Source organism: Heterocephalus glaber, unplaced genomic scaffold (assembly GCF_053883595.1).
Source record: "Heterocephalus glaber isolate CG9 unplaced genomic scaffold, H.glaber_assembly_v1.0 deba00001553, whole genome shotgun sequence".
Lineage (NCBI taxonomy): Eukaryota > Metazoa > Chordata > Mammalia > Rodentia > Bathyergidae > Heterocephalus > Heterocephalus glaber.
Genome location: NW_028258344.1, coordinates 2,179,507 through 2,207,306, shown reverse-complemented (window position 1 = coordinate 2,207,306; position 27,800 = coordinate 2,179,507). Strand labels below are relative to the sequence as shown.

At 39.4% G+C, this 27,800-nt stretch overlaps 1 pseudogene across 1 annotated transcript in view; it reads right to left on the bottom strand.

The window, feature by feature from the left end:
- Window positions 1-257: 257 nt before the first annotated feature.
- The window catches only part of LOC147824116 (heterogeneous nuclear ribonucleoprotein F-like), a 28,046-nt pseudogene continuing 503 nt past the window's right edge, over window positions 258-27,800 (bottom strand). Inside the window, exons 2-3 of the transcript XR_015442700.1 lie at window positions 15,853-16,025; window positions 258-15,789 (exon numbers count right to left, since the gene is read on the bottom strand). The product of XR_015442700.1 is annotated as a heterogeneous nuclear ribonucleoprotein F-like (transcript). The remainder of the gene's footprint in view (window positions 15,790-15,852; window positions 16,026-27,800) is intronic.

The following is a 27,800-nucleotide window of genomic DNA, read 5'->3' as shown; positions in this document are numbered from 1 at the left end:
CAGCACATGCTCTCTGAAGCTCGGGCTGTCAGCAGCGCTTAGGAGGCTGCTAATCTAATAATAGCTAGTTTGCTAGCACAGAGCTATTGGAGCAAAGCACAGGAGCAAATTAAATTTTAATAAATTAAACCCTACAGACAAAATCATTTTGATTTCTTGTCATTTTGAGGATTAATGTATCACCTTCTAAACTGTTATTTTTAAAGTACATTCTTATTTTTACCCCCAATCTAGAGAAACAAAGAATGGTTAAGTCAATAGCACTACTGGCTTACTTATATTTAACATGATATTCTTCAGCACTGAAAAATAATACCATGGAAATATGAGTGCTCTAAAATCCAAATCTCACTTTATTTATTCCTATTAGCAATCTGCCAATTATTTATCATAAGGACTGATTAATCTCTCTTCAATATAATTCAAAATGCCATGTAAATTCCTATCCATAGTATGAAAGTGCTAATCAAGGTGCCAAAAATCATAATCTTGACTACAGTGATTAATAATTCAGAACTACAAGGGATGGAAAAGAGATCTCAGAAGTCACTGTCTAAGAAAAAGGAATTTGCCCATAACACAAACTAAATGGCCAAACTATTTCAAGAAGCCAAATCCTGTGAGGGGCAGAGAGATAGCCAGGTGGAAAGTAGGTATTCTGACAGCCAGAAGGCCTAGGTTAAGTTCTCAATCTTCTACTTCCCAAGTCTGACCTTGGGCAAGTGCCTGTGTCTTGGAAATAGCAAGAAGAGCCAAATGGAAGGTTGACTGTGAATGAGCTGTAAGCACTGGCACAGGGTTCGGCACAGGGTGGTTTCTAAGTGAGTTTTAAATTGAGCAATTATTAAGAGTAGTGAGTGACCTGCTTACAACTCTGCACTGTCTTCCTTTCCAGTATCACAGTATTCAAATAAGTGCCTAAACACTTCTCCATTGCCTAGTTTTGTTAGAAGTATCATTCAGAAGTAACAAATGGTGACAGAATAATGGTAGGCTTGATTAATCACACTGGACCATCACTGGTATTCACTCTATGAAGGCAAACTCTTTCCCCTACTTCTTCTTGGCTATGTAACAGTCACTACTTTCACTTGATTCTATATGAACCAATCTTTTTGTTTGTTTGTTTGTTTGTTTGTTTTGAGACAGGTTCTCACTTTGCAGTGCAGGCTGGCCTTGAGCTCACTATGTAGCTGAGGCTGGCCTAGAACTCACGGTGATCCTCCTGCCTCAGCCTCCTGAGTGCTGAGATTACAGGCATGTGCCACCATGTCTGGCTTATGGGAACCAATGTTAAAGGGAATTTTCAGGAAATTACAGGCATCTAATTGTATGCTATTAATAATTTGCAGTATAGACTTAAGTATATACATTTCAAAAGCATTTTCTATGGATTTCAAATTTAGAGATGTTTGTAATGAGAAAATAGATTAAATTTAACTTGACAAATTTATGTGAAAAAGGGAGAGAAGTCAGCTAGTCAAATGCAACTTTTAGCACATTTTCTGTATCTATGTGTTTTTCCTTAAAGTTGTTTCTTTCTTCTCAATACCTTCTAAACAATTAACAGTCCTAGGTAGATATGAAGCAAATCTGCTAATCTGTTAAATGTAGTTTCCATAAGTCTTGGATGTTGGTATGCCTATGAATCAGAGCCATCAAATTCTAGCCTCTCATTTCTGTAGGTTTTCTTCTTTTGATATTTACTTGCAACAATTTACAAAAAACTGACATGCTGTACAGGCATTATGATTTGCCCAAATATTCTTAGGGATCCTTCAGTGGCCACAGATAACAAATAGTGACTAAGGGGCGTGACACACTCTTCAATCTTCAATCTTCGTGTATTACAAAGTATTGGGAAATAAAGCAGCAATAAACTTCAAGAGAAAGTACAGAAACTCATGGCTCATGCACTCCAGCGTGAAAAACCGCAGAAATGCCAACAAGCAGACCAACTCTGAAAAAAAAAAAAGGAGAGAGACAAGCCTGCCAAAGAAAGCCATTGCTGCCTTTGCTACAGTGAAGCATACAGCATGTGGATTATCAAAGAACAATCACCATTATCAGGAGGTAAAACTCCAGGAGGAACTGGGTTCAGCAATTTGGCCTAAGGCACAGCTCTCAGGAGGCTGCCAGGATACAGACTAGTAACAGTTCTAGGCATTTATCTAGGAAACATCAAACAGCTTCTGCCTTCCTCTTCATTTAACAGACTGCTAGCTAGAAATAGGCACTAAAAAGCTGATTAATTTGTTTCATGCTTCTTTTGTGTAAGACATCAAACAGACTTCTAAGGGAAGGAAGCAACTGTCCTTTCTTAGATCTTATCCTCTATCACATTCGGACTCCATACTTGTTTTGAAATAAGTCACAGTTCATTGGTAATCTTTCTTATGGCCACTCTGCTAGGCGTGCATGAATGCATGTGTGTGCAGCTTGGAAATAAGCACTCTTATCTTTGAACTTCAGGGAATTTATCTTTGATGCTGAAAAGTCATTCATTCATTCAGTGACTAGTTTGGAGCACATTCTAGGTGCAAGGACTTGTGTTGAGCCTTAGGAACACTGCACAGGACAATGGAAGTGTTCTGATTCTTGACAGAGCTTCCACCTAGATGAAAGAGACAAATCACTACAGCGATTAACAAATAAGCCATAATGGCCAAGTAAACTAGTGCAGGGCAAGCACTATGAAGAACATAATAGAACTGAAGGTAGGTTTTCCAGTTTCTCTGGCAGGCCTGTGGATAGTGACCTTCAAGAGCTGTGAAGGTCATGGAGGGGCTGCAGAAGCCTAGAGGACAGGATGCAGAAAGGGGGAGGAGATTTAAGAGCACATAAAAGGAGATGAAAAGGTAGCCCAAGTCTGGCAACTGTCTTGATTTGTTCCTTTTAGAGCTCCTTCCTCCTAGTAATTGAGTATAGTGATCGACCCAGTTGAACCATTCTCTGTCCCTATTTGACATGGAGGATGAGAACAAGCGTATTTTATACTTGCTACCCTGAATGAAGAAAAGGAGTCGGCACAGAGACGTCAGCTTCACTACGTGGATTTCCTCAAGTTCTGTTCGGATTGTCTAAGCCTGGAAAATGAGAGCCAGAAAGCAAGTGACCTGTGTTCTCAGAATTTCCATATAGCATCCTGTTATAGTTTTCTCCCTTCAGGAAAAAAAGGTAAAAATACTAAAAATGGGCAGGGAAGTGGGATATGCAGTGGACTGGTGGTTTAGCACAAGCCTAGGTTCCAGCCCACAAGAAGCATGGCAGGCAACTTGGGGTAGGGGCCCTAGTGAGCAGCATTTTCATCACAGGAATTCAAGCCACAGCGTAGAAGCACGCAGGTGGAGCTGGGCAGAGGCCATCAATCAACTCCCCCAGCTCATATGATCACGCCCACACCAAGGAGGAGAAAAGATACTCAGGACGGGAAAGGCTCCTCTGATCACGGGGTTAGGGCAACTGATAGGCAAGGGGCTGGCCAGCTAATGCCCCTTCCTCCTCTGTTCTCAACATCCGAACAGCAGCTTTTCTTCATTTTTGAAGAAACTGGTAGGATCTTCAAAAGACTACTCAGTTCAGGTGTATGTAACATGCTTAGGCTGGGAAAGACTGAACAGGCTGCTGGAAAGTACTTCAACTGTCCCAATGACATGCACAGCACTGGCTCCCCTCCCTCTTCGGATACTCAGTATCTTTAGCTGCTCATCAAGAGGTGACCTCACAGCTTGAGTCCTCTGTGCATCCTCACAGTACACTGTGCGGCTGAGGTCTCAGGATTCCTGGGAAACTGCCCACCAGAAGGATGATGGATCTGGACGATCATCCTGGGATGCTACATGAGCAGTCCATATGTGTTTTCTCTGGGGCACTTGGGTTAGACGCCAGCACTGCACCTAGCTATGTCCTCTCAAAATCTAGCATTTTCTTTTCTTTGATTGGGTTTTTATAGTACTGGTGGAAGGAAACATGAGAGCAGGGAAGGAGGAGCAAAAAGTATTGTGAATTTCCACAGAGGTGTTCTCTGAAAGACTAGTGGAGGCCATCATGTAAAGGTACAGAACCCTGGCTAACCTGGGCTGTCTTTCAACGTCCAACACACCATGTGTACCTATGAACTGAGGACCCACCACAGCTCAAATACCTAAGGGAATTACCAGGAGCTATACATCTTTGCATGGCTGCACAACAAAGGCTGACTGGTGGACTTTGGACCATACTGCTAATGAGGATTGTCTTCCAGGGGCAAGCTCTCACTATTGGCAAGGGTGACTTTTCTGCTTCATGCCTCTATAATAAAATTATGAAGCTTTAAGTGACCTTAGCCCCTCTTGGTGTTTGTCATTCCAACTTAGGTGCCCAATGAATCACAACAGTCAGTACTCTGAAATTTGACATGGCTTTATCAGAGGTCCACATGCCCTAGGATTATCCCAGTTATACCTATGCAACCAAGGACCTGACTCATCCTTATAGTCTTCTAGTCTAGAAGTCATGATGTAAAGAAAAATAAATACTTACATATGGGACTAATCTTCAAAAAAACCTACATAGACAAAATTTATATTGAATATGTCTCATTCTGCTCCTGTGACTTTTTTCTAATAATCTAACATCTTATACCTAGGGTGCAAAAGGAAAAAGAGGCCTCAACTTTAGCAGCCCACATAAATTTGCCTGGTCTTCAAACTTCCCCAAGTCCTGAAATTACTTAACCAGCTCCTGTGTGGCCCAGAAAATGTAACCCCTACTTCCACTTTGGTAATTCTGTAAAAGTACACAAGATACTAACCCTGACAATGAGCACTAGAACCTGTTGAAATCATGGTACCACAGCCTCTGCACAACCTTGACCAAACTAACAGCAACCCACAGGGGAGTTTTGGGCAGGCAGGCAAGAGTAAAATAAAAGCTATATCACAATCATGCAAGAACTTTTCTCCTAAACACTGAAAAAACTAAGTGATTAAGCTAACAAAGTTTTGAAATTTTGATGCAAAAAGCACCTTTTTATGCCTAAGAAACATTCAAGTTAAGAAAAATCTTCATTAAACTGGATTTAGTTAGTAGTTCAGGGTTCTAACTTACATACAATTACTCTTAGAAGTACATCTTTTTGACTGACCTGCCCTCTGGAGCCACTAACTTTTACTTGAACAATGATTTCTTAATTATAGGGTCAAATAATCAATTACAGGGAATATTTTTAATGTCTCACTGCACACAAATTTGAGAACTACATAACAAAAGAACTTCCACTATCTAGAAATAAAAACTCATATTTTCCTTTTATATCTATAGATACACACCCATCTAAAACTTAAGCATGTGCTGATCCAGCTGATAAGACAGGATGCACTTGTATTTCACATATATGTAAATACTTGTTTATATCACAACACAAATGTCCAAATATCACCTAGACAGTACAGAAACCAGCATGAATGAACATTTGGCAATTAAAAAATGAATGTTATGAACAGCAGCAGCAGCAACAATAACAAAAGCCACTGTGGTAGTTTAAGAGTGTAGTACGGTCTGGACCCTAAATGTCCTCCAAAGGCCCAGGTGATGAAGGGTTAGTCCTCATTCATGGCACTACTGGGGGGTGCTGAAACTTTTAGGAGGTGGGGCCTAGTAATAGTAAGCTAGGTCACTGGGCCACGTCCTTGAAGGGGATACTAGGACTTTGGTGTGTGCTTCCCACACCCCTTCCTGACTGCCAGGTCAGGCTCAAAAGCAACAGAGCCTAGAAAACATGTACTGAAACCCTGAGCCAAAATAAAGCTTTTCTTCCTTGTAAGTTGTTTATCTCAGATATTCTGTCACAGCAATGGAAAGCTAACACAGGCTATCAGTGATGTACACATTAATCAAAATTATTTTAAAAAGATTAATCTTTAGGGTTCTAACTTGTAGTCTTACAAAATGGAAATTTAGGACAAAGAAGAGAGGGTTATTTTAGGTGACACTGATTTGCTAATTAAAAAAACTGAGCCCCTTTATGTGATCAATGATTGGGATGTAGATCCCTTGGTACAGCTCACACTTGATTGAGCAGGAGGCCCAGAAATGGGAGTGATAAGGTTCTGTGTGAAGGCACTGAGTTCAACCCTTAGTACTGTATCACACAAAAAGAAAAAAGAAAATCATGCATCAAAAGCACGAGCCAAAGAATGTGCTAGAATGAGGCAGGCAAACCTGCCTCTTCTTTCTTGTGAAAGGAAAACATGCAACAATGCCAAGGATTAAACCTGATCAGGGCTTCACCCTTGACAAGGAAACCTCACGCACATTACTGGCTTTGAGAATACTCCAAATGCTGTCAGGTAGGTAGTTTTCTTATTAATCTCATTTTATAGATGAAGAAACAGGGTGCCCTCAATTACAAGCCTTGCTCAGGGACTCTTCATTCACTCTGTTCCTATTTTGCTTCTCTATTTACCACCACATTTTTTCCTATAGAAAAAATATTGTCCCATGTGCCTAATAATTAAATATTAATCTAATATATAATAGAAGTGTAATAATTAGATATACCAATCTATAATGATTAAACAATATAACAGATATTATCTAATAAGAGTTCTGAATTAGGCTGCAAGAGTCTTGAGCTTTTCTCTTTCCGTCTGGCCTCAAATCTCACCAAGTCCTTGCATGTTCAACGTCTCCTACATGAACAAGTGTTAAGCTCGTGTATAATCTGTTTTCCCTAAAAGACTAAGGACTGGACTTTCTCTATAATGACCAGGGGATAATTTCTCTAAAACTTTATGGGTGAATGCCCTAAATTTTAGCTCTACATCCTAAAGAGGAATACCCACAATTTCAGTTATATGATGGTCCTGCTCATTTTAAATAGTCCTGTACAGTTTCTGAATACGTCTCTGCACTTGCCCACAATCAAGTCATAAAACCATGCATGAGTAATGCATGATGCTATTTTAAGAAAATACTTCATGGGAAGCTTCAAGTTTGTATGTGCATAATTATATTTCAACGAGTAACTTCGAAAGGTTAGACTTTTACCAAACAAATATGTAACTATAGAACATCATTTGTTAGGAAATTCATCTAGGATCTTTGTGAATGTTTTTTTCTAGCTGGTAACCTTGGGTAAATTGCTTAACATCTTATGTTTCAATGTTCTCAAGGCAGCACAAAGATGATGATGACGTGTGAATGAAACAAGTTAATAGATACATAATGCTTTTCCGGAGTGTCTAGTACTTTATAAGTATCACTTAAGCTCTCCTCATTTGGCTGACAGCAAAATCAAAACATCCAGGCCAAGTGATATAATTAGTAAAAATGATTCCTCCTCTGGACAAGAGACATGTAATATAAATATATAAATCTCAAGCCCTCACCACAACCAAGATAAGAACTATGATACTGTTAAGAATTTGATGGTATATCTAGATGTTCTGAGATTCAAATAAGTGTAACTTTTTCCCTACTAGGGCAGTCTGGAAGAAACGTGAAAATTTTATAAATGTGAGTGTGTATACTGTCACCTCAGGCCATTTCACTTTGGGAAAATCACCCCAAAGAAATAAATAAGATATGTGAGGGGAAAAAAGAAAAAAGGCATTTATCACAGAATCCTTTGTAGAGCCAAGAAAACTGAAAAATCTTAATATTCAACAATAGCAAATGGTTAAGTAAATGATGGTGTATAAGTAAGATTAAGAAAACATTATTCAGTTATTCAAAAGTGGTATTATAGATTAACATGTATTAAACAGAAATACAGCTGAATATTAAGTCATAAACTGATGTATAATAGAACTGCATTTTTGTTAAATTTACCCATGTATATACATGTATCTCTGAATATACAAGGAGAAAAGGTCTAGGAGAATTACACAAATACGAACTTCACAGCAGATATGGTTGACTTCTCTGAATTGTTTAGCTTTTCTACCATTATTACTAACATTGAACATAAAAAAAATTGAACATAAATTGTTCATAAAGTTTTGTAATCTTTTCCCATTTCTAATCAATGAAAAGAAAAACAAAACTGTAGGTGCATTTTGTGTATGGAGGGTGGTGCTGGAGATGGAAACCAGAGCTTTATGCATGGTACATATGCATGTGCTTTACCATTAAGCTAACACCTCCTGCCCCAGCTGGCAAGTTTTTAACAACTTGCCAAGTAGCCCCTTGAAAGCCTCAGGCTTGCAGATCTCTCCTGCCTCAGGCCCTGGTCATCTGATCTGGACCATCGCCAGTCAACATAGTGCCACTGAGCTGTGTCATCTACTCTGTAAGTGGCAACCTCAGCAGACAGGATTTTGATGGGTTGTCCACCTCCAGCCGTGACTCAAACCACTAGGCTGGGAACCAAAAGCTTAGTTTGGAACTGTCGGCCGATTTGCTGATCATTATTAGCCAGGAGGACAAGCCTCTGCTGGCACCAGTGCAAGTTCTCATTGCTAAATAAGTCTCAGATATGTCATTCCTTAGTTATTTGGACAACCCTTTCCTTTTACCTATCGATATTATTATACACTTGGAATATATTGCCAGATTTTAGTGTCTGAAAACAAGCCAGTAAGTTGAAGTGATGCGGGCAAATGGAAAATAATTTATTTGGATATAAAGTTAGAAACATTAGCATGACTCAAAATGGAATAGAACCTTCACATATTTCTGAAGCTCTATGGATTATTACTACCATACAGAGAATAAAGCAATTATATTTCAATGTGTCAGCCTATAATGACTACATTTGTACTTCTCCAGTTTTGAACAAGTAACATAATTGTTTATTACTATCAAGTATTATGTCCTGTACATAACTGTATGTGCTACACATGTACACAAATAGGCAGATTTATGAAAGAAGAACCAAACAGAACTACTTGACTAGAACCCAGACACTATCTTGTTATTAAAGAAAAATAAACTTCAACAAATGTGTTCCAGTAATAGGTGTGGCACTTTGGGAACCAACACTTAGTGTGTATGGACTGTATATCAGGCAATACTTTATAGCAGTAAATCTGTATTACTCAGTAATTCTCATAACCCAATGAATTATTATCTTTTTTTATTCATTAAGTTGATTGATACACTTTAGGTACACACTATGATGACATTAATCATTGGGAACTTGTACCTTTACATGATATCACTTGGTTCTTATTTTTTCCCCATTCCCCTGCCCTCCCTTCAACCCCTCCACCTCTCCCTATTTACAAAGACTTTGTTTCCATTTTTTCCTTTCCCTTCTTTCCTTTCCCTTACCCACCCCCATATCCCCTTCATCTTCCCCTTTGGACCTTTTCTTCCTATTTCATATTATCTATTATATATTTTGGTCCTCATTTATACTTTCAGTTTATCACACCAGAGACTTCTACAGTTTCGAAAGTTTTGTGAATCAGTGCTCAGCATCATTAATAGAAAATGATTCAATGGGTTTCAAACATCAGAAAGATATTTCCATTTGTATACGTATGTTTTATGGTTAATTTTACTCTGTCTAGGGACTAATTTTTTAAGCTCCACAACAGAAATTAATGAGCAATTGGGTTTAATAGAAATTTGCCTTCATGCCTATTGAGCTCTACCACATGTACATCATTTGGTATGTAATTACCTGTAAAGGCAAGATTTTTCCTCCCCATGTAATCACACCCCAACCAGTTTAACTTTAGAATAAATTATGACTCTTTTTCTGTATCTGGAGTCCTTATATTTGTCCTGTTTCTATTTCATACAATAATATATGTAGAGACCCTTTTCTATGTTTTCATTTCAACAAGGAACCACTTTTTTTGTAGGCAATCCTGTTAAAGGTAGTGCCAATAATTATAGAATTTTTTCCATCTTCAGTAGTGTTATTCTCCTGGACCATTTATCACCTGGTGATTTTAAAAAGAAAAATATTGTGTCCTTAAAAACTGTGGAAGTTATTTGAAGAGAGAGAATTCTTTGAAAATATGAACCTCAGAATAGTTTCTAAAGAGAAAAATCTGTGTCACTTATTTAGGGATCTTTCTTGGGTTAACAATATATGCTTTAAAGATGTAATAAAAAATAATTTTTAAAAAGGTTCCTCCAAACATTACTGGAACAGTTTGTACATCTCTGGTGACATTTGAAAGCCAGTTTTATAGATGTGGGTTCTCCCTATGTAGGACACCCTTTCTAAGCACAGATATCAGTCTATCAGGGAGAACAAGCACAAAGGAAAAGTAAATTTTATGTCTATATTACTTTTATCATGCGGAGGACATCAGCTTTGAAACTGGAAGTGACTTGAAGGACATTACTTCACATCTTTTTAAGGAACCTTTCTTGGGCTACTCTTTTTCTTTATTTTCAAAGTGAGATTACAAGCTAATTTGAATTTCAAGTATTTGATTGCATTCCTTCTGAATGAGTGCTCAGGGTCTTTGCCAAGTCAGTGATCCCATTCAGGGAGAAGCTATTTTAATTCCATTGCAGACAGGTCTTCTCCTGAAGAAGGGGGTTTAAATTCCTCTTACATGGAAGAGAATATGATGAACATTGTTTATCATAAAGTTTGAGTCAAGCTCACGCAAGTAATTTTTGTATGAATGTATATACAAAGCTTTTAAATTAATGTCCAGAAATGTTCTGTAATAGCAACACAAATGGCCCAGAGTACCTAATGAATTAGCAGAAATGCACTACAGGAGTGCAGCGGACAATGACAGGAATTGTCCACGCAATATTTTGATGATATTATGCACATTTTACAGACTGAAAAAAGCATTTAGTTTTAATCATATTCCTTTAAATGATAAGTATGATCTTCAGGGTTCTATTGCTGTTTAAGCTTGAAAACTATCTGAATATGTAAGAAAATGTCAGGCATCACAAAGATGGTACCTGGTGTCCTATTATAGTGAGCTTTTTGTTATTGTAACAAGTATCTGAGACAAATCAACTCAAAAAGAGGAAAAGTTTATTTTGGTTCACAGTTTTAGGGATTTCAGTCCAGGACCAATTGGCCTCATTGTTTTGGGCCTTTTCCAGCACAGTACATGATGGTGTGAGTATGTGGAAATGCAGGCCAGTTAACTGCATGGCAGCCAGAAAACAAAGGAAAAGAAGAGGAAAGAACTAGGGTCCCACTATCCTCTTTAAGGGACCATCCCTATTGCCCTAAGATTTCTCAATGGCTCTACCTCTTAAAGGTTTCCTCTACCTTCCAATAGAAGGCACCAAGCTGAAGATAAACTAAATACATAAGCTGTGAGTGGAAACTCAAGATCCAATCCGTAGCATTAGCTAATTTTATTTTGTCTACAATGGGCAAAGCTTATCCACAGATAAGTAGATCCTGACCTCTCTGAGTAAAGGAAGTAGAAAATTTTACAGGTTTTGCTCCTCCATCAAAGTGACGGTGATCTGGCTGATGAAAACAAATGCTCCAATTCTCATCCCTGACATGCCCTTGGTGACAGATCCTGGGCAGGATGGTGGACAGGGGCCTTCCGCCTTATACTGCAGCTTGGGACAGGCAGAGGAGGGAGGAAAGACAGAGAAGGGAGAACTTGCTCTGATTTATAACTGTCATTTTCTTAAAATGTTCTCATTTTCAGCAATGGAACATACACAAAATTTCTTCTGTGCCCTTGTTCTTTTTGCAAAATACTTTGTTTTCCCCAAATGTACTGTACACTGTGTACCTTTTGGAGGATGTATTCTAAAAGAAAAAAAAAATCCATTGGCATCCAAGAAAAAGTAACACAAGGCACTGTCATTTAAAATACCGGTTAGTCTCAGTGGTGTAGAATTAACTGGAATTTCAGTTAATCTATCCCTTGTTTTGATTTACTAGTTTTGTGCTGCTCCATACCCTGAGCTCATTCATGCCTTTGTACATATTTCTTTTCAGCATAATTCTCTGACCTAAATTGCAGTGAAATGGAATGTACTGCACCAAATTTTTCATATCTGAACAAACTGACACCATCCAACTGCATTAACACATTCCACCTGCAGAATGCAATGTCAGAATCATGTCTTAGTGGCGTGCATTTTGTGGAATAGTGAGCTATTGTGAGGAAGCCTAGATGGGTTGTTATCAGCACACAGAGTAGTGAGAAAATACCCACCCCTGCCGCCAGGGAAAGATGGCTGAGCTCTTCGGTAAAGGGACTGTCATGCCAACATTGTGCTGTATAAACAGTCCTTGAAACGAGAGGGTCTAGAAATAGATCAGCATATGTACAACTGATTTTGAAAAATATATCCATACAAAACAGAAAATAGCATTTTCAACAAATGACAAAAAATAACTGGATTATCCATTTGAGGAGTAAATTCAGACCCCTAACTCACACTGAAAATAACCTGAGAAAAACCACAGACTTTAAAGTTAAAAACCACACAGTATCTAGAATAAATCAGGAGAATATTTTTTACAACTTCAGAGGAGGTAAAAGTTTTTCAAAGTCTCATAAAAATACCAATTGTAAAAGTGACAAGTTGGTCTCTTAAAAATTTTAAATGTCTGCTCATCAAATGATACTTTTATAATCGGAAAGGCAAAGATTCTAACTGACAGCAAATAAATTCAGTACATATACAATATCTGAAAAAAGATTTAGGGAGAAATAACAAAGGACTGCTACAAATAAGTTACAAAAGCACAATAACTCAACTTACAAAAAGAAAAAAGAAAAAAAAAGAACAAAAGACTTGAATGCTAATTTGACAGAAAAGGAAAGAAAAATCTGTAACCACATGAAAAGGTACAAGGTGGCATTATACATCAAGGAAATGCAAATTAAAACTGCAAGGCACTATTTCATAGACATTCAAACGGCTAAAGACAAAAAGACAATTCCATATGCTGGCAAGGATGATCCAACTGGATCTCTCAGGCACTGCTAATGGGAAAGCTTGACAATTTCTACAGTTACCAAAATATTTGCCATCTGACCCAACAACTCCACTTGTGAATATTACTGAAGATATATGAAAACATATGTCCACAAGACTTTTTCAACAATATTCATAGCAACTTTATTCAAAATGTACAACTGGAAACAATTTGAATATCCAACAAGAAGAGGAGATATAAACAAATGGTGGTATATATACAAGACAGAATATTATCAATAAAAGGACAAGGAAAAGAAATCTTAAAGACATTCTATTGAATGACAGGAACCAGAGCAAAAAGTTCCTGTACAATTTCACTTATATATATTTAAAGACACATAACTGATTTATGATAACAGAATGCAGAACAATGATTTCTTCCAGAGCTGGAAAAGGGGGATTAACTGGAAAAGGGCAATAGAGAATTTTCTGGGATGATGATAATGTTCCCTATCTTTATTAAAACAAGTTATCTGAGTACGTTTGTCACAATATATCAAAGTGTACACTTAAGATCTGTGACTTTTACCTACAAAAGAAAACTATTACATAAAAAAGTTGCCAATATAGTATTACTATGCTTTTTAAAAGGCATTACTTGTTTTTATCATTTTAAAAAGTTAAATTCCACTGAAACTTAAGACCTCTAAACTTATGTATACCATACAAAAATGATAACTCAATTTCATATGCACTTATGACTTAATAGTTTATGTAACTCAATGCCATACTGTCTTATTATATTGAATTACTCTGTAAGGACCTGAGAATAACATTTCCTATTTATACGTAGGCCATAAGGTTGACTGCTGTTAATATCCTCTCAAAACCTTTTCCTGTGATGTTTTCAAACTAGCATTTTTGTTCCTCCAGCTTTTATTTGGCCAATTTTGTCTCATATTCATTCATAAACTATCTTACAAGGAAATTAATGTATATTTTATATAAATACAATTTTATATTTTTATATACAATTTATATTTTATATAAATACAATGCTTTTTTTTTCTTGATTTCAGTATCACTCAAAGTTAGGCAACTTGAGGTCAAAGAATTTTTTTTTCATTGTGAAAAAGTCTTTATGAAAAAAAATTTAGTTAACAAAAATTTTTTAACAAATTTCACTTAGCAAAATACATCCAAAAGGAAATCACATTACAAAGAAAGCTTTAAGTCAAGGCCTCACCAATTCCTACACTATTAGTATTGTGTCTCAATTCTCAAAACTAACTCTTTTTAAAAAGCTTAAACTTAACCTAAAAGATTTATTTAAATGAAAATATAAACTAGAATGAACAAACATGAGAAATGTTCCTCTTTGAATTAGGGATCTAGCACCTTTGAGGTGTCCAAAATGTACATCTCCCCAAGGTGTTCGTGGGTCAGCGACAAGGATCTAAGTTTTCTTAACATACTTAACTACTTAACTCAGGAAACACCACTCCAAGTATACTACCAAATGTTAATCAAGAAAAGTGGAAGGAAGTAAATAGTTTCAGTTTACTTAATATCACATGCTGGAAGGAAAGGTTGCATGAGAAAACACTGAAGAGGTAATTTTTTAATCCAGATTTCACAAACTCATGCTGCAAAATAGGTCCCACAGCTTCCTCTAGTCCTAAACTGCTCCTCACTGCGTGTCGGTTGGTTGCCTGTGACAACTGGATCGAGGACTTCAACCTCCCTAAGCAACTAGTCATCCCCCCGTGCTGTTCTGACTGCTGTAGCGGGCCCCCTAGCAGCCACCCACTGACTGGCTCTCTAGGCCGCTGGAGGTGGCCTGGGCGGCTGACACCCCCGTGCCCTGCATCACCCGGCTGCTGTAAGCCCCGCTGCTGGCCCCGGCCCGCGTGGTGGAACTGAGGAAGAGCTCTGTGCAGCGGTGCTGCCTGCTGGCCCTGTCCTTAGACATGGCTGCCACGGCTGCCCGCCGGCCTCCCCCGTCACTCTGCCGTCAGGCCCGATCTCCAGGTGCCCTCTCGCGGGGTTGAGTGGTGGGAAGAGGTTGTAGACGTCGTTCCCGGTGGCTCCGTGGGGCGGCCCCTCATGTGGACACAGTGGCCAGTGGTCTCTGCCCCGTGACCCCGCCGTCTCCGTATCCGAGGTCGTGCACGCCGGACAGGCAGTGGCCGAGGTCTCTCCCGAACAGGTCGGCGGTGGAGCCGTGGCCGTCGGTCGCTGAGGCCGCTGTACTCCTCTAGCCCGTAACCCGCACTGCAGGCCCGCAGCGCATCCTCCCCAGGGCCGGCTCTTCCCCAGGCCAGGGCTCCCTCCGCGCGGCGCCGGGACGGTCATGGGGCCCGGGCCGCTGCAGGACGCGAGCTTCAGGGCGGACCTGAGTCCGACCTCGCCTCCTCCGGCCGCTCTTGGACACCGCCGCGGACCTGGGCCCGATCCTCTCCCCGGGCTTCCCCAGCGCCTTCTCCGCCAGCTCCTGCGAGGCGAACTGCACGAAGGCCTCACCTGTGGTCTTCCCCTCGGGGTCCACAGGCAGTGCGATCCCATCTGGCACGATCTCCAACCCTGAGAAAAACGGCACGAAATCTTCCTTTGTGCATCCGAATGGGAGTCCCCGGAGCCGCACAAAGCCGCCCTTGGCGCTGTCGGCGCTGTCGGGACCGCTGTGCTTCAACACCCGATCCGTCTCGGTTCCCTGAGACTCGAACACCTCCAGGTACCGGTGCCCCATGCTTTCCCTGTCGTTTTTCAGGGCCATTTTGACATCGTCTTCGGACTCGAGTCCAACAAAAGCCTCACCACTCCGCCTGCCTCCCCGCCGCGAACCGTGCCGTCGGGGAGAAAGCTCTGCGCGTCCTCGGTGGAGCAGGACCAGGGCCAGGGCGGCGCACGGAGCTGGGCCACATCGCCTTCGCCTCCCTCAGGGCCCAGCAGCGCGAGCACCCGGCCGGGCGGGTGCTAGGCGAGCTCGGGCGCAGCTGTGGCTGGGCGGGCACGCGGTCGGGCGTCCGAGGTCGCGACTGGCGCAAGGTCTCCGTGCGGCCGCAACGACTCCCGGGCTGGGGCACGGGCGGCGGGCGTGGGCGCTTTGGGTGGGAAACGGGCGGCATCGAGGAGAGCGATGTGCGGCCTTCGCACCAGGGAGCCGAACTGCGAGCCGAGCCGAGCCGAAGGGGTGGGCGGGCCCTCAAAGACTATTTTTAAAACAATCTGAAGTTGACTGTATGACTAGCTCTTATGAATTTACCTTAAATTAACTGCACTAGGTTTCTTAAAAGTAATTGTCACAGTAACTACTTCATACTTTCAAAGGAGGAGGGGAGTTGAGAGCCAGGCCCCTGAAACTACTAAGGGGGTGTCTTGTCTATACAGAATTTTAAAAACAAGAAAAGGCCACATAGAGACAATTCTAAAACATGTTCATGACAAAATACCCTCTCCATGGGGCCAGCTGTTCCCAGGGTCCCTGCACAGGACCACTCAAAGCAATGCAGGGTGGCGTGGCCCCTGAACACTAAAAGAAGAAAAGCAATGCAAACTCAGAGTGACCTTTATCCAGTGGGGCCTTAGGAACACCTGGCCTTTACGAAATATTTTAAACGTGCCTGGCCCCATGCTAGAAGACAGTCATCATTTCACCCTCGCAACCAAACCATGAAATAGACAGGACTGCCACCGCTTTATCATGCAGAAAAAAACCTACAGAGAAATCACTAACCTTCAGCAGGCCATCAACTGGTAAGAGTAGCATAAGGCACATGCTGGCGGTGAACCCCAAAGCAATTCCTAGAATCCAGAAACCACAGGTCTCTCTCCAAGCTGCCAGGGCTTCCCAGGGACTTAAGAAAGTGACTGAAAGATGAAGGGAGGTGAGAAAATGGCAAACAATGATTTAAAAGTGTGTTTTAGAAAATTTGAATCTTTAAGGTTGGGTCATAGCTTTACAAGAAATAAAAAATTAAGAAAAACATTTAAAATAAAAAATAATATTAGAAGTAATATGCCTTAAGAAAAGAAAGTAGTCTAAAAGTTCGCAATGTTCAGGAAATACAGGAGAGTGGGCTCGCTGAAAATCCTTGCACCCAGCTTCAGAAGTGTGCTCTGTGTGCACACATGTATACCAGTACATGAGTGAATCTGGCTCCTTTCAAGGAGCCTTGGGAACTAGTCTCCAGGCTGCCCTGGAAGAGCTTCCTGAAGGGACTGTGAGCTCATCCACTCAGTGCTCTGGGAGCAAGGGGCAGGGACACACTGTCAGGTCCACTGAGGGAAACAGAGCATCCCAAGCCATTCATAACTAGGCTACATGGCAGGGACACTAGCTGACTATGCTTTCATGGTAGCGAACTTGCTCTTGGCCATACAGTAAATAAATCAAGCAGTAATTAGATTCTGAGACACTGAACAGCATCCCTCAGTGGCCTGCATTTACCAGCTTTGGAGAGCAAAGAAAGACAGGCCATTCCAACTAAAAATGTAGGCTTCCTCACACTGAGCCCTGCGTTCTACTTTACCCCCTAGAGTGACAGTGAGAGAACAATATGCAATAATACCCAGAGCTCAGGGCTCCAGGCTGTGTGATGATACCCTGCAATGACAGCACAGGTTGGGACAGAAAGAGCTCCAGGAGAGCAGGGATCTGTCATTATTACACCAACACACAAGTAGACAACTAAAAGTATACACAACACTGAACATCAGTTTAAGTAAACTCTGCGTGAGTATAAAAATGTAAAAAATATGAGAAAAGGAAAAAATGGAAGCAAAGTCTCTGTAAATAGGGAAGGGTAGAGGGGTTGAAGGGAGGGCAAGGGAACATGTAAAAAATAAGAACCAAGATACATAATGTAAAGGTACAAGTTCCATGATGAATGTAACTGTTCTGTATACCTAAAATGTATCAATAAACTTAAAGGAAAAAATGTAACTATCAGAAAAACATTGAACTCTTCACAGAAGGAAACACACATACATGTACTTATATCAGCATGTGAACCTGAGCAAACTAAGCTTTGATTTGATTTTATTCAAAGCAAATCTAACCTTCACTTAGGCCATAAACATGTCTCCTTGGGGCAATTTATAAGGAAGACCTCATAAGGCAAGTGAATTATGCCCTCACGAAGGTTGTAGTTTTTTTTTTCATTAAGTTTATTGGTACATTGTAGGTATACAATATAATGACATTCATCATTGGAAATTTGTACCTTTACATAATATATTCTGGTTCTTATTCTTATTTTTTCCTCATTCCTCTGCCATCCCTTCAACCCCTCCACCACACCCTATTTACAAAAGCTTTGTTTCCATTTTTTCCTTTTCTCCTATTTTTCCTTTCCCTTCTTTCCTTTCCCCAACCCTTATTTCCCCTACCCCTTTAGACCTTATCTTATTTCACATTATCAATTATACATGTTGATTCTTATTTATACTGTGCATCTATGTTTATAGTTTGTAATAGCTAAAACTGGCAAACAGCCCAATTGCCCATCAACTGGAGACTGGATGAAGATGTGTGTTTTTTTTAAATAAAATGGAGTACTACTCAGCCATAAAGAATGAGAAAATAGAGACATTTATAGCTAAATGGATGCACACTGAGGCCATACTCTTCAATGAAATAAATAGGACACACATGTATAAATACCGAATAGTTTCTCTGGCGTGAAGTTTATAGTTTTAAATGTTATGAAGCTCTCTGATAATAATGGAACTTAATAGTTCATTTTACATAAAATGTCAGTGTTCTCCTTTAGTCTGACTTGATTCTATTTTCCATTTCTCCATATCATCCTTAAGTTAAACATGTTTTAATAAACTTTAAAAATTTAAATGGTACCAAGCCTAAAAACATTTAAATTTTAATCATTTTAAACCATTCTATCTTACTGAGGGACTTGTCCTCACAAATTTTAAAAACTAAAATAGCAATTATTCCAAAACTGTTCAATGACTAAATATTGTAGTTAAAAATTATGTATTCTAGGTCAGAAGTTGGAACATTTTTCATAAAGGGCCAAAGAGTAAATATTTTATGCCTTGCAGGCAATATAGTGTGAAACCAGCTGCAGTCACTGCAGAAATTATCAATTTCATCTATGTGCCAATAAAACTTTATTTACAAAACAGTGATCTGGATTTGGCCCAAAGGCCACAATTTTGCCAACTCCTGACTTTGATTAGACTAAAACACTGTGTGATATCCAATATACTTTCAAAACAAACTTCCCAGCACAAAAGAAATAAAAAATAAGCAACTGGTTACACTAACTGCACAATACAAAATGCAAGCAAAGTTTTCCATGAGTGTTGGGAAGTTGCTAATTTTTATCCTGAAACATGAGATCTGGAAGTATTTGTCCTTTCTTCTACAGACCACATGCTGATCACAGCTGGAAGCAGAGTGTCTCCCATGGGTGGTTCAAGATGGCTGAACAAGTGTTCTACATACAAGAGGATGCTTCATACTACCTGGGTTGGCCCTCATCAGGCCTGGTGCACCCTAAAATGAAAAGAATTAACTTGCGGCACATAAGAGCACAGTTGATTCACTCAACTTCAAAAGAGCAGTGAAAATGCCATGCTTTGAAAAACATACAAAACAGTATGAAGCATGGAGAAAATAAGAGAGGAAAAAAAACCCAATGTGTTCTTCTCAAAGGATACAAAACAAGTTTAAGGAAAGTTAATTAAAATGTAATCTTCAGATCAGGAATAGTAACTATGTAAATGCCAAAAAGGCACATATAGTAACTCCAAAGGGGGAAAAAACAGATATTATATTCAGGCATAAGAAAACTGAAACCACTCAAATGAAGTCTGTTAAAAAAAAAAAAAAAAAAAAGCACTATACATCTGCTGGGCAGACCTGAGCCCAAACTCCCTGCAGTAGCTCAAGTAGATGGTTACTCTGGACTTCTAACACTGAAATAAGAGTACACATAATGAAACGTTGCTGCCTCCCTCACCCTACTGCTGCTGTCCTATGTCACAAGGCCAGCCTGGCTATCTTGCTCCATAACTCAGAGTAGGCAAACTACTAATCTACCCCTCACAGGTCACTGCGTGGAATCCTTTTTGGAACAAGAGAGGATTTGAATGTCTATTTCAGTTCCGAAGTTCTCAAAGATTTTCTATCATTTTCTGGGCGGTTCTTTTAAAAAGGGGATTGCTTGGAGAATTATCTATCAGCTGTGGCAACTCAGTATGAGATTAAATATCTCATTTGATAATACTATGTAGAAAAATGAAAAAGGACTGAGACAGTGTTATGAAATAATTGTTAGGCTATATGAATAATTACATAATTAGTCCCAAGAGAAACTGATGAACTAAAGAGGTTACTTTGATAAAAATAGACCTGGTCATGGGCAGAAGCCTTTCCTTTTGAAGGACTTGATTCTCCCCATTCCTACCATCAAGTATCTAGCTACAAATATACTAGTCAATGTAGATTGCAGTGGGGTCCAAAGAGTAATCTCTCACCTCCTTCAAATGCTTTTATCATCTGCAGTCCACCCTCCTATTTTTGTGTGTTATTTGTTTACTGTGTATAATTGAAGAAATGCAGCAAAATATACCCAGCTAGTAGTGGGGATTCTTTAAGCCTCATTTTGAAAAAACACAGATTGCCTCCCTATTCTACCGTAATAAACTTGAGGATGAAATACAGTTAGCCCTGTGTACCCATGGATGCCATATCGACGGATTCAGTCAAAGAGTACAAAGATGTTCTTGTGACTTAATTTGTTTAATGTCCCTAGACAAAATTAAACTATAGCATTTACAGATGCAACAAAGCTTAATGCAAAGCAGGTACATGATTATCACAAAAGTGACCAATCCAATGCATTATTTTTTACTGGTTATCCTAATAATGGCTTGATATTTATTTGTTGAATTATGCATATAAACCTAATATGCTTTTCTTTATGACAGCTTTATTTAACAATAAAAAAGGAAAAATGTATTCAAAGTGTAAAGATCACAAAAAATTGGTGAGTTGGGAAAACTTTCATAGAGATACTGAGACATGAGTCCAGTGAAGGAAGTTTAGATCTCTTTAATAAAGAACTATATATATACAAGGGTTTCTCCTCTAGCTTCATGCCCTCAACTCCAGAATCCAGTATATAATATGGGGACTGAACAGAAATGAAATATTTTAAAGTGAGCTGAAGTTCCTGAGAGTAAGAGGAAACACCTTTACATCAAACCAAACATCGAACAAAAGCTTATAGTGAAACAAGAACACTGAGATAAAACGACTGAAAATGTTTTACTGGAGTACCAAGGGTCTGCTCCTGAACCCTCCTCTTGCCTAGCTGCACTGAGGGAACCATGGCTTTGGAAGCCATGCATGCTCTAATGACTCCCTCACCTGTGTCTCCTGTCCATCTTCTTCACTGAACTCCAAATTGGCTCATCTGATGGCCACATCAAGGCGTCCATGTGCCTGGCATCAGCTTCCCCAACTGCACTTCTGAACCTCCTCCCAAACTCCTCACCACACACTCTTCTCTACCAGTTACTGTCAACACCTTTCTCCCAGTTGCTTTGGCGAGAGACTCTCTACTTTTTTCTTTTCATTACACCGTACGCCCATGTTGTCATTAAATCCCATACATTCTTTTTTCCAAAGTATTTTGAAAACCAAGTGGATCCTGGCCCAAGCTGCTGTCACGTAGGGTCTCAGCGACAGTACTCTCTTGCTCATAAATACCCTCTTGCTTCTGCAGTCATCTCAGCAGAGCCGCCTCAGAAGATATTATTAAAACCAAGGTCATACCACTCACAAATACAGTGGTGCACTGCTTCACGAACTCAATTCTCTCCCTCAGACTGGTCGCAAACTAAACGGGAGAATCAAATCAAATTTCTCCATAAGGTCAACACTGAACCTAACCACTGAATTTGATTCGGTTCTCATCCAACTCAGTTTGTGACCAGAATCATGGAGAGAATAAAGGTCACGAACTGAGGTACCACTCTAACGTCCTATTACCTTCAAGCAAAAGCCAAAACTTAGGATGGCCCTTCCACTCTGACTCTGAGAGCGCTCTCTGATCACATCACTGGACACTGCCTCTGCACTCACTTACTAAACTGCGTGCTGCCCTCTGGGTTGTTCCTCCACACCTGCCAGGCACTGCTGTATGGGTTTCTCTCTCGGCCTGGAATGTGCCTTCCCGCAGAAAGCTACAAGGCTCATCCCTGCCCTGTCCAGTCTGACCCAAACATTCTAGTGAGGCTTTCCCTGTTCCTGGTGTGTTAGGTTGCTGTTCGTGGGTCACAGACTCTGCAGCCTAAAGTTACGCCCATTTATTACCTCACAGTGGAAGCTGGAGGACTGAACCACCATTTTCCAGCTGAATGTAAGCAGGAGTCATTCTCTTTCTCTCAGAAGCTGCTCACAGTCCCATTCCGCACTGGCCTTTCTAAATGGCAGCTCATCTCTTCAAGGCCAGTAGCAGAACCTCTTCTCTAGTTGTTGAGGAAGGGTTTTATATAAGGTGACCATCACGGTCATGATAGCCATCACTTCACCAAGCTGCATAGCCCCACCTAGCCCACACAAGGGCCACGCAGAACTATGTCCACCGCCCTCTCTTCAGCTGCTACCTGAGCCCTCTATCTATCCCCCCGCTTCACTTTCTTCTATCGCACTTTTTACCTTTAGAGATACTCCATATATTTTTCTTCTGTATTCTCTGCTTCATCTGATACATAAGCATCATGAGCACAGAACTTTCTGTCTCTTCGTGTACTGTTGTATCCTAAGCTTACAGAAAATGTCTGGCTCAGAGCAGGTTGTCAAAAAATGCTGAATGAATTAGTATAATATTTGCTATGTCAGCTTGCTTCAAAATATCAGAACCTCAACATTTCCAGGTCTACTGCTCAGCTGCAGATTTCTATGCCCTCTTATTATTTTCAATGCACATCAGAACTTCATTTAATCACAAAAGATAAAACTAAATATTATCCTTCCCATGGAAAGAAAGTGATGTAGTTTTACTTAGACTTCCAGTTCCACTACAAACATGGAAAATTTTAGCCAACTATGTGGTGAAAACTCGACACTGAGTATTTGTAAAACCAGTATTTTAGACTTATGAGAAAACAGATATATTCACTCTCTGGTTCCCAGGCTCACAGATAATTTTTGCTTATTTTTTTTTTTAGTTAAAAAATTCTTCAGTTAATAGTAGAAGAAATGTGAAGTAAAAGCCAAACTTTCCTTAAATATTAACTCCAAGCAAACCACAAGTATGTGATTTTGTCTGTGATTCAAAGAAAGAAGTATAGATTCCAGAAGCAATGAAGGTCCTACCACTGAAGTACTTACTGTTAGGGATCCATTATCAATCTCATTTAAAAGAATGATGCATTTTTTTGTTAGAGGTAGGGGAAAATGTTAGGCCAAGAGCCATGAACACAAAATGCAACTCCTTGTAAAACACATATTCGGTGTTCATTTTAACCCAGGTGCCTCTAGTTAACAATGTTTTGGAGGTGACTTAACACACACACACCCTTTTTTCCCTAAACCCAACTACAATTGCAAAACAAACTGATGATTTACCTGACAATGTACCCTGAAAGTCACTCCCTACGGTCCCCCCAAAAGTAAGAGAAGACTACCCTGTTATCATAGGTCCTAAACAACACTCTGATGTTCTTTTTCATTCTCTTTTTTTCATTCTCTTTTATTTTAGTAGCATTGCTACTATTAATGTAATTCAAGAACATAATATATTTTATAATTCTGAATTCCCAGTTGGTTTCTGCTTCTACCCTTTACCGTCCACCATCCATACAATTGGGAACTGTGATTTTTCCAAGTTACTCTCCTTTGCTTATCACCTGGGGGTGGTGTCCTATGGCCCAGACTGTCAAACTCATTGTTTTCTCCTGACCTGGCTTGTCAAGTTCTTAACCTAGATTAAGCCCTTAACCTGAGCCAGTTTGGTTTCACATAATTTGTTCCATGATTCTGGTTGCAACCAAAATTCAAGCACATAGAATTGTGGAACAAATTCTACAACCAGAATCATGGAAAGAATTTAGTTTGTGAATGAAGATACCACTGTGTATATGGGGGAGGGGGTGAGCATAACCTGATGTAGCCCAGAGAACCCTAGTCAAATGTTGTGCATCAGAGGCTAGAACCACAGCCTACCCGTGGCTTCCAAAGAGGATGCTGAGGGAGGCACCCATGGAGAACAGGATGAGAACATCATAGATGCTTCTACCCTAGAACAAACATGGCCTATTCCAGGTACAGTTCACATATAACTAGTTTATAAAAACATTACATATTACCAAACCTCACTACCCACATTCTCCTCAAACACAGACTATGGAGCCAAAGAATCAGCTACTCAGTAATTTCCTCTTTTCGACAGATAGGCTGGGCCTCCTTGACTAGGCTGTAAGAATGCTATGTTACCAAATTTCAAAAACTGCACAGTATCTCATTCTTTATAGTTTTCACTGTTTGTACAGGAAAGAAATCCACTGAGTTTCCATTTTCTACTTAATTAGGTTCATTGCTAGAATACTATTTCCGTTTTGTTTGAAAACGTTTCTTACCATCATCAATATTTTTTCTTCATAACTCTTCCATCCAACTTTCTTTGGTTTGAAAATGTATTAACAATACAGATGTCAACATCAACTCTAGAAATCTATCATATTTATACAAATCTCCTCAGCTGAGGATGTGAGATCCCAAGAACCTATATATTTCATGCAAATTCTTTTCAGTATTTGTAAAACCACCAAGCATTGTATAATTGGACCATTAACCACCACAGTAAATTGTGACCCCACAATCACTGTCTGGCAGAACGGCACAGTCTATTACAGACTATAGAAAAGTATCCAAAAGTGGCCACTAATTGTTGCCTACCTTGGCATTAATCACTCTTCTTTTTTTTTTGGTACCAGGGATCCAACTCGGGTCCTTGTGCTTGCGCAGCAGGCGGCGAAACCACCGAGCTAAATCCCCGGCCCTAATCACTCTTCTTATAAGAGTGAGTGTGAACAGATGACAGAAATTGAAGATTGAGAAACGCTGTTATGCTGGGCTGGGGGTGCAGCTCAGTGACAGAATACTTGCCTGGTATGCCAAGGCCTTGGGATTAATTCCTAGCATTAAAAAAAAAAAAAAAAATGATGTTGTTCCTGACGTGAGATGAGCACACAGGCTTCCTTCTTTAGATCCCAAAGCTGAACTGACAAGGAAGAAATTTTACAGGAGTGGATACATATATGTAGATGTATTATATTTCACTAAGACTTTCTAGTTACCTCAGGTTTGTTAATGGATGACTATGTTGTACTTCTGGATCTGCACAATAGAAAGAACACAATACATGGAAGCGTGACTCTTGAGTTTACATCTAACAGTTAATGCCTGAGCCCCTCACACTGTCTGTGTGCCTCTGTCATCATCTATAAAATAGGCACTTTTCAGAATGGCCACAAAATGCACAAATTATATCCAACAACTGAAGTCGTAGTGAAATGAATTATGATTTTATCTTGAGGTCTATTGCTGTATATTAATATTAAGGGTTGGTTTGGACAATTTAATAGCATAAAATATGAAAACTCAATTATAGCTAATCTGATAATGCTAACTTGGCCATCATGCCATGAATATCATACTTTGTTTTTCTTATATCAATAAAATGCTCTTAGCTAAAAGAAGGAAAATTTCTCTGCTAATGTGTAAATGTTTATATTCTTCACAAACTCACATGTTGAATACAGCGTTAGCATGTAGGATCTATGAGAGGTGATTAGGTTCCTAAACATAAGAAACCAGTACCCTTATACAAGAGGTCCCAGATTCCTCTCCCATTTTGCCATGAGAGACCACACAGAAGGTTCCATCAATGAGGAAGGAGCCCACACCTGACACTAAATCTGCTGGTGTCTTAATCTCAGGATTCCAAGCTTCCATAATTGTGAGCAATAAATTTGTTGTTTATAATTTACCCAATCTGATGTACTCAGTTATGGTAGACTGAACAGATTTTGACATCTTCTTTAAAGGAATGCCTGTCTTCTGATATTACAATCTTAGCATAGTTTCATAAGATAAAAATACTCCTTGGTTTATACTCTATACTGCAGTGATTTTCACAGATGTCTCATGGTCCTTGAGCTTTAGTCAACAGATAAAATTATAATTGTTGTAATCAAGAAATGAACATGGTCATCATCAGATGGAACTCAAGGCACAATATAAAATGGGCCCAATTCAATAGAAGATGTCACATATAGTAAAGTTGTGTAGAAACATATGAGCACTATGCCTCTTGAGTACGTACAGTGTACAGTCAGAACACTCAGTATTTCATTCATTTTGTGAAGATTTTTAGAGCGCCTATTAATATCAGGTACCAGGTTCTAGGGATAGAGAAGTCAATATGTAGACAAAACTCTCTGCCTTCAAAATGACAAAGCTGTCATTCTACTAGTTAACTTTGTAACTAAAGAGAGACACATTAGCAAGGGAATGTGACTATGTTGTCAGAGAAAGAGGACTCCCCTTTGGCAGCCTGATTCCTGCTGACACATTCAATACTGCTTTGAGCTCTAAGAAAACAGAATTCAAGTGAGCCACACAGCTTAGACTGAGAGCTATCGCCTTTCCCTTCATGAATACAGAAATAATTACCCTAATTGCACAGACCTGCACCACATCATCTTACTGTCAGATTAAAATTAATTATACTTCACTAATTTTTTAAGTAACTCTTTACCAGATCATTAAACTTTGGCTTTTAACTAAAGCTGCTTAAAAAGTTTCATTTTGGCCAGTTCACTCATTCATAAAACTCTAGTAATATAAATTCTACATAAACTAATAATAAACATATTTAATTGGTAAAACAATTTGAAGATTCTGTTTCCCTTCATTCATAAAGTGTTCTGCTTTTGTTTCATGAGAATTTCCAAGTGCTGCCTGAATTTTTTTTTTATTTTATTGGTACAATTCAGGTATACAATATAATGAGATTCATCACTGGAAATTTGTATCTTTACATAATATATCTTGTTTCTTATTTTTTCCCCACCCCTCTGCCCTCTCTTCAATCCCTCCACTCCTCCCTATTTACAAAAAATTTGTTTCCATTTTTTCATTTTTCTCATATTAATTCCATTCCCTTCTTGCCTGATTTTTAACCACAACTTGTACTTTATTAAAAAGGACCCAAGAATCCCCTAAATCTAACACATTGGTAAGACTTAAAGTAAATCTTTGCTGAAATATTTCAAATTGGCTTTTATTTGGGGTTATACTAGGTGAGTCTATAATTTGCAAAATTACAGAGCTAATTTTTTTTTTTGGCAGGGGGACCAGGAATCAAACTCGGGACCTTGCTCTTCCAAGGCAGGCGGAGGAATCACTGAGCTAAATCCCCGGCCCAAAGCTGGTTATTTTGTTAAGTATTAAGTCTAGGCAACTGATGTCCATCTAAATTAGAAATTAGAAATTAGTACAGATAGTTATTGTAATCTTTCTTTTGCAAACTTAATAGCTTCTCTATTTACATGGCAGTTGCTGCTTTCACATGGATGTTTTAAAATAAATAAATTTGCATCATATTCCTCCACACATTTTTAAAAGATACCTTTAATGCATGGAAGTGAGCTTATAAAACAAACTACTATCACAGGTAATTCAATTTTTCTACCTATTTATAAAAGTTATCTACATAAGGCAGTCAGGTTATAAAGGGCTGCACTTATAGTTCTTCAGGCTACACACTGCACAATCTCAAGGGTATCATGACTATGGTAGTCTACATAAGTGATTTTACTACTTAGTATCTGTGGGACTCAGGGCAAATTACTTTACCCAGAATATATTCAGTATATACAGTAAAACCTTGGTTTGCGAGCATAATTCATTTCAGAAACATGCTTGTAAGCCAAAGCACTTGTATGTC